Consider the following 8,465-nt stretch of genomic DNA (forward strand, 5'->3'; position numbering starts at 1 on the left):
ATCAAAATGACAGGCTCTTGGCCAGGGATGAAGAGCACCTAATGAGGGCTAGTAAAATTGTATTTGCCTGGTGTATTCCAAATCTAATCAAAATGGCTTTGAACGGGAAAAGGAAGGGAGAGGAAGAGAAATGTCTGAATTTATCTACTAAGCTAGAAGCCATAAAGAACAGCTCTACTATAGGAAAAATAATAGCAGTAAAGATGTCTAGAAATTCAGAGGGGAAAAAATCTAAGAAAGAAGCCAGAAATAATATATATGACTTCAGATGTCTATATACAAATGTACAAAATATAGGTGAACTAAATAAGCAAGGCAAAACATATCCCAATGCATGAAGGCAAATTTCCCACCATAGTTGTTACTGAGACATGCCAAGATAGAACTTTGGATAGGCATATGACTCTGGAAAGTCATATCCCATTTTTAAAAATCTCAGAATTGATAAAGGGGCGATGTAGTAATATTTTCTATTAAAAAGAATGTGCTCACATGGATAGATCCAGGAATAGAGGGTATGATGGATTAACAAGGGGACATACCAGCTTGCAAGGAGGAATCTAGGGGTATGGGATTGCCCCTGTTCTATATAACCTTTTTTCAGAGGTTTGGATAAGGGCACAGATGGCATGGTTATCACATTTGTGGTTGACACATAGGAAAATCAATATACTGGGTGGCAGAGGTGTCATCTAAAAAGAATTCAGAAAAATGGAGTGAATCTATCAAGATGAAATCTGGCGAGGATAAATATAAAGTCTTACAATTAGATTCAAAAAATCAACTTCACAAGTACAAGATCTCAGGCTGGATTGAATGCCATAATATGCAGGGCTAGGGAGGTGATAGTGCTACTAGGCTAACTACTTCCAGAGTACTATATTCAGAGCTGGGTACCATGGTTTAAGAAGGATGCTGGAAATGACCCAGAAGAGGATGGCCAGGATGATGAAGGGTCTTGAGATCATGCCATAAGAAGACTGTTGAAGGAACAGGGTATATTCAGCCTGGTAGATAGAAGCTTAGTGAGGGATAGAACAACTACTTTGAAATATCCGAAGTAATGTGGAAGAGGGCAATGGATAAAAGTCGTTGTGGTGCAAATTTAAGCTAGACATTATGAAAAAAAACTTGCTACCACTGAACACTGTCCAAAAGTTAAATGGCCTGCTTTGGGAGGTAATAGGATTCCCCCTCACTGGAGTTCTTAAACTAAAATCTAGCTGGCTACTCACTGGGTATGCCATAGAAGGGATGCCTTTCTTCCTTTCTCTCATTCCCTCTCCAAATACCCCCACCCCCAGCAAAGATATCTGCATTTCATTAGCTACCTTGTACAAAAAAGAAGCATCTTTTCAAAGTACATCTGTAAATGGATGGCTACATTCAAAGAATCAGGGGAAGATTTGTGTGAAATAAACAGAAACTGAGGAAAAATACATAATGACTGCAAAATAGAAATTAGGAGATTAGTAAATGAAAGCCAAACTCTGAGTAATTACAATAGACCATCTTGGTCCTAGAGAGAAGATAGTGAAATATATATTCTCCTCTCATCAGAGAAGAAAGGGTCTATGTGGGCAGAACATTTCATACATTGTCAAAGACCTTCAGAGAGTTGGTTGTTTTTGCTGAATGTTTTTCTTTGTTACTAGAGAGGATTCAATAGCAATACCAGCAATGTTGTAATATAAAACCAAAATGCATTGATAAAGCTTATCTTAAAACAAATAAAAGCAGGGATAGAGGAAACCTTCAAGAAAAAGCCAAAAGTAGAGAGATGCTTTGTGTGTTTTGTTTTTCAACACTACCTTTACCCATGGTCAACAACATCACCCAATCACCTAATATACTTTCTGGCACACCCGAGTGCAATTTGTTCAAACTTGGCAATAGTTGGAGAGGCTTAATAAGAAACTGCTTCTTGACTTCTTGTAAGCCCTGCCCACATTTGTAGCACATCAATTTTCATTGTACCATTCATTTGCCTTGGCTGTTCAAAGCTCTCTGCGGAGTTCAAGATATGCATGTTTAAATAAGCATTTTAAATTGACATTAAAATTCTGAATAGTGAGGTGCATATAGATGAATGTAGACACCGTCTAGGATTAAGGAACCTTACACAGAGGACATTAGAGCTGGAAGGGACCTTAAAGGTCAACTAGTCCAACCCCCTCATTTTACAGAGAGTGCTGAAAGACCCCAGGGAAGAGAAAAGACTCCCCTAATGGCAAATTAAGGAGAAAGCCTAGGTCTAAAACACTGGTCTCCTGGCTCTCACCACACCATCACTATTGCATTTTTCTTTTCTTTTTTTGGTTTTATCTTTGAATTCACAACACCCAGCTGAGGGCTTGGGCAGATGCTTAGGAAAGGCTTGTTGATTGAATGCTGATTGATTCATGTTTGTCGGTCACATAGGAGATGGCACGTGTAGCATGAGCCTTCCAAATCCAGACCAAGTCAGGGAATACAGTGACCATGTCACCCCTCTCCCTGCTACTCCATGATCCAAAGGAGATCAGGAGAGAAGCAGAGAGCAGTAGCAGTCTTGAAATTATCCGTTTCTTGGCCCAAGGAAGACATGGAACTCACTGGTTGGAAAAGAATAATTAATTATAGATAGAGAGTAAGGGACTCCCACTGTGAGTATGTATATTGTGTATATTATGAAGGAGACATAGTGATAGCAATAGAGATAAATCTGATTTAGATGTGTGATTTTATTAATGAAATGAACTCCCAGTATGGAAATTCTCCACTGCACATTGGCAAGCCGTCTAATTGCCTGGAGAGGGTAAGAGACTTGCCCAACAGCATCCAACAAATATGTGTCAGAGGCAGGCCTCAAATACACATCTCATCTCTTCCAAGACCTCTCAATAACAATCATAACATTTCCATAGTACTCAAAGGTTGGGAAAGGCACTTTAGATTAGTGATCTCATTTGAACACTACTTTTGTTTGCTCTGGACCTCAAGAGGCACCTTAAGATGATGCTTCCTCTCTCCACTGAGGAATTGTAAACTGAGGAGTTAATACCAGGAGTCCCTCCCTTTATAGCTCCTTTGGACTAACAGAACTAAAAAAACCCACTTATATTTCAACAAACTCTTAACAAAACTCTGGAGGAGGAAGGTGATGCTCCCTTACAAATATGACCCCTGGCAAAATTGGAGCCTTGGCCCAAAACTACTTGAAAATCCTTACAAGAGGGGCGGCTAGGTGGCGCAGTGAGTAAAGTGCTGGCCCCGGAGTCAGGAGGACCCAAGTTCAGTTCCAGCCTCAGACACTTAACACCCACAGAAAAAAAACTAGCCGTGTAACCTTGGGCAAGTTACTTAACCCCAATTGCCCTCCAAAAGGCCAAAAAAAATCCTTACAAGAATAGATTTTTGTCTCAGAGCTAAATGCTTCTTTACCCATATAGATCAGAACATACTATATTTAGAACTGAAAAAAAAAACAAACTTAAGAGATCATCTAGTCCAACTCCCTTATTTTATAGCAGAGAAAACTGAGGCCCCGGTAGATAAAAATGATTTTGAATCATGGAATCAAAATCAGGAGCTGAAAGGAATGTCAAAGACCTAGTCTAACCACCTCAATTTATAGAGGAGAAAAGTGAAGCCCAGGGAAGGGAAGAGTCTTAAATCATAAACCAGCTAGGTGGCGGTGCAATGCCTGGAGTCGGGAAGACTCATCGATCTAAGTTCAAATCTGGCCTCAGATACTTTACTAGCTTTGTGACCCTGGACAAGTCACTTAACCCCATTTGCTTCTGTTTCTCATCTGTAAAATGAACTGGAGAAGGAAATGGCAAACCCCTCCGGTATCTCTGTGAAGAAAACCCCAAATGGGGACGTGAAGAGTTGGACACGACTGAAAACTACTGAACAATACCAAAAACCTTTCCCTCCTCCCACCCTCGTGATCAAGCCCAGGGCAGCAGTGTTGGCAGCAGCAGTCAGGGCCTTCTCCCAAACCCTCTTCTCTGGAGGTAACTCCTAATTTTCTTTGCCCTAGGCAGTATTGTGTGATTCCCTAGAAGAGGGTCATCAGGCAAAGGACAAATATGCTATTAACTCCCAGTGGCAACTCTAACCCAGTGGATAACCCTATTTTTCAAAATAAAGATACTTTTTTTAATTAAACATCCTTTTTTTTTGGAGGGCAGTTGGGGTTAAGTGACTTGCCCAAGGTCACACAGCTAGTTTTTATGCTAAGTGTTTGAGGCCAGATTTGAACTCAGGTCCTCCTGACTCCAGGGCTGGTGCTCTATTCACTGTGCCACCTAGCCTCCCCTAAAATCCTTTTCAGAAGCATCAAATTTGTGACTTATGCTACAAAATCCTACCAATTAGATGTTGTTTTCAAGTACAAACTTATTCAATTGCATTTCCTCTCTCTCGTTGCTCTTTGGTTGCAAGAAACAACATTGCCACTGACAAGTCCAAACCTAATCCAAATCTGCTATTGACTCCCATTTGCCATGGGAGTGGGGGGGGGGCAGGTCATGTGTGGTTAAATACTCTTCAGATCTGTTTCTTGGTAGTTCCTTGGTCTGGGCTAAGGGTCCCATGAAATCCACCACTGAAGGCATCATCAAACATCCTAGTGTCAGAGATTTAGGTCATTTTGAGAGGTCATTTTGTCCAACCCCTTTTGACCATTTGAGAGGTCATTTTGTCCAACCCCTTCATTTCACAGATAAAGAAACCGAAGCCCAGAAATGGGAGGTTCTTGCCCAAGATCACACATAGGATCATAGATTTAGACTTGGAAGGGACCTCAGAAGTAGATCATGTGGACTTAAACTGTGAGTCATGATCCACATCCCAAGCGGAAAAAGTTTAAGAAGCCCTGAATGCATCCCAATTTGCTTTACATAGGAGTAAACTTAGGCTTAGAAGTAAAAAGTGACTTCTCCACAGTCATTTAGATGGCAAATAGTAAAACTCAGTTTTGGACTTGGGTTTACTAGTTCCAAATTCAGTGAAGGAGAGATGTTGCATATCCCATTGTCTTGAGGATATAGTGGATCAAAGATGCTATTTAATGGAAGGCAGCATGGCAATAGCACAAAAATCACTGGATTTTGAATCATAAGACCTGTATTACAATCTTAGTTTTGCATTTGCTAACTATGTGACCCTGGGCAAGTCATCAAACCTCTCTGTGCCTTAGTTTCCTCCTTGGTTAAATGAGGAGCAAAAAGAGGCAACATGGTGTGACAGAAAAAAAAAAACACTAGGTTTTGAGTCACAGTGAGTGAGTTCCCATCCTAGCTCTGCTGCTTTATGAATGTGTCAGCTTTTGGTTGTGTGACCTTGGTAAAGTCATTCTCTTTCTCAGGTTCCTTTTCTATAAAATGTAATGATATTTGCACTTTCTACCTATCACAGATCAGTTGCAGGGAAAGTACTTTATAAACTGCAAAGGGCTATGTAGATCTCATCTGTTATTAAGCTCCCTGAGCCTTGATCTCCTCACCTTTAAAATGGGTATTATGATATTTGTACTACCTGGGCTGTTACAAAGAAGGAGCTTTGAAAGTGTCAAGGTGCTCATGAAATGTGATGTTATTAGTTTCTGGCTTACACTTCCCTATATTTATTCTAGCCTATGTTACAGAGTTTTATTTTGCCATCCCCCCTTCTGGTCTGATGGATCCATCTTGGTACAGTTCATTCCATGTTCCATGTCTTCAGCACTTGTTTATTTGCTGATGTTTCTCCTTAGTAGTAAGTAGGACTTAGGATTTTAGATTCTAGAATCCCAGAGTCCTAGATCTCAAGATGGACAGGAGCTCAAAGGCCATCTAGCTCAACCCTCTCATTTTACAGGGGGGGGAACCTGAGGCCCCAAAGGTTAAGTGTCACATAGGTAGTGAGTTTCAGAGAAAGGATTTAAACCCAGGTTGTCTGACTTGAAACTCCACCGTTCCATGGATTTTCCATTTTGTCAGAACAAAAAAGATGAATAAAATGTTTTTAAAAGTTCTTTCTGGTCACAATTCTTTTGTACAGTTTCCCAGCATAGTAATAATGTCTCTGTGCCTTCTCTACAACATTCCTGTGAGGTTCTCATTCCTTCTGCAGCCTTCTGTGGCTCCCTTTCACCCTTAGTCTCTTGTCTGAGGGTTTCACCTTGGCTCATATGTCACTGAAAAAAAAAACTGAGGCCACTATCCGAGTGTCCCATCTCAGCTCCCTCAGACACCTTCCTTCACTATCTCCTCCTTCCAGGCTTGGATGTAAAGATGTCCCTTCTTTCCAAAGCTACATTTACCCATGATCCTATTTTATCCTGTCTTCTTCAGCCGATTGATGCCCATCTCACTAATCTTTGATCCTTCCCTGTCTACTAAATCCTTCCCTACTGCCTACAAACATACCCATGTCTTCCCCATACACAACCCTCCCCTCTTCACTCCATCCTACCACCCCCAGAAGCTGGTATCCTTGAGCTCTCTTCCCTTTTGTGGCCAAACCCCTTGAAGAAATCCTTTACATTTAGTGCCTCCTCTTCTCTCACATTCTTAAACGCGCAGTGATCTGGATTCCAGCCTCATTGTTTGACTGAAATTGCCCTCTCCAAATTACCAGTGATCTCTTAATTGTCAAATCTCATAGTCTTTTCTCAATCCTGATCCTTCTTGAGCTTTCTATAGCCTCTGACATGGTTGCTCACTTAATCCTCCTGGATATTCTCTCCTTTCCAGGTTTTTGTAACGCTACTTTTTCCTGGTTACCTTCCTTCCTACCTTACTACTACTTGTCAGTCGCCTTTGCCATCCTCCAGGTCATGACCAATAATTCTGAGCCCTTTCCCCTTCCCCTGATCCTGTGCCAGGTTCCCTTCCCTTTTGTCTCTATATTGTGTCCCTTGATCAGCACATGAGCTCCAACAGGGTCAATCATTTTCTCCATGCAGATGTTTCAGAGATATCTACATCCAGCCATAGTCTCTCTCCTGAGCCAGTCATGTAAATGCCTTTGGTGGATCTAACATTTAATGTCTCATAGGCATCTCAAACTCAATATGTCCAAAAAGAATTCATTAACTTTTCCCTAAAACCCTCCCCTCTTCTGAAATTCCATATTACTGTCAAGGGTGCTACCCTTGGCACTATCAGTCATAGTCTGGGAACTTCTGTGTCAACCTCCACTCTGCACTTTCACTCATCCCACATGGCTGATCCATTACTAAGTTTTGTCATTTTTACCTTCATAACATCTCTCGTGTGTTCCCTTCTCTCTCTCCCCAGAGCCGCCATTCTAGCTCAGCCCAATCACCTCTCAACCAGACTACTATAATAGCCTACTAAGTAATCTTCCTGCCCAAATTCTCTCCTCATTCCAGTCCATTCTTCACACAGAGACCAAGGTCATTTTTCTAAACTCACCTTCTGCAAGAGTTTTTCTCAGCCCCACCTTCCCCCAAGCTGCTACTGACATCTCCTCTGAGGTTATCTTCAATAATACTGTAAATATACTGTCTGCACCTAGTTATTTACACGTTTTCTCTCCCACATAAGCCCCATGAGGAAACAGACTATTTTTGTCTTTATCTGTATCCCCCACACTTAGCATGGAGTCTGACATAAACCAAGTGCTTAAAGAATTTGCACAATGTCACCTCCCTGCTCAAGGAACTCCAGTGGCTCCTTATTACCCCTAATACTTTTGTTTGGAGGTCAAAGTCCTTTATAAACTGGCATCTTTCTACACATCGTCTTCTTACACTTTATACCTCCCTCCACATGTAGTCTATAGTCTAGCTACAGTGGCCTACTTGTAGCTCCTTGGACAGGGCACTCAATCTCCTATCTTTTTGCCTTTGCATTGGCTGTCCCTCACCCTTGGAATGCTTTGCCCTTTCACCTCTGACTCTTAGTTTCCCCAGCTTCCTTCAAGACAGCTCAAAGCCCACATTCTGTAGGAGCTTTTCTCAACCCCACCTTCCCCCATACATGTGGTGATTTCTCCTCTATGATTCTCTTCCATGTCCAGGGTATATCTCTTGTATGTACCTAGCTATTCACATGTTTTCTCTCCTGTATAAGCTCCAGGAGGGCATGGGAAATTTTTGCTTTTCTCCATAGCCCCCATACTTAGTATGGAGTCCGACACAAGAGCAAGTGCATAATAAATACTTACTGATGAATGACACCATTCCAATTTTGCTGTGAAAACTGAGATTCAGGGGCGGCTAGGTGGTGCAGTGAATACAGCACTGGCCCTGGAGTCAGGAAGACCTGAGTTCAAATCTGGCCTCAGACACTTAACACAGAAACTAGCCGTGTGAACTTGGGCAAGTCATTTAACCCCAATTGCCCTCCAAAAAGCAAAAAAAAATGAGATTCAGAAAGGCCAAGTGAATTGCTGAAAGTTATAAAACTTATACACACACACACACACACACACACACACACACACACACACACACACACACACACACA

The sequence above is a fragment of the Petaurus breviceps genome, unplaced genomic scaffold (assembly GCF_028583685.1).
Source record: "Petaurus breviceps papuanus isolate PSGF00001 unplaced genomic scaffold, PetGlider_PUasm1.0 90881, whole genome shotgun sequence".
Classification (NCBI taxonomy): domain Eukaryota; kingdom Metazoa; phylum Chordata; class Mammalia; order Diprotodontia; family Petauridae; genus Petaurus; species Petaurus breviceps.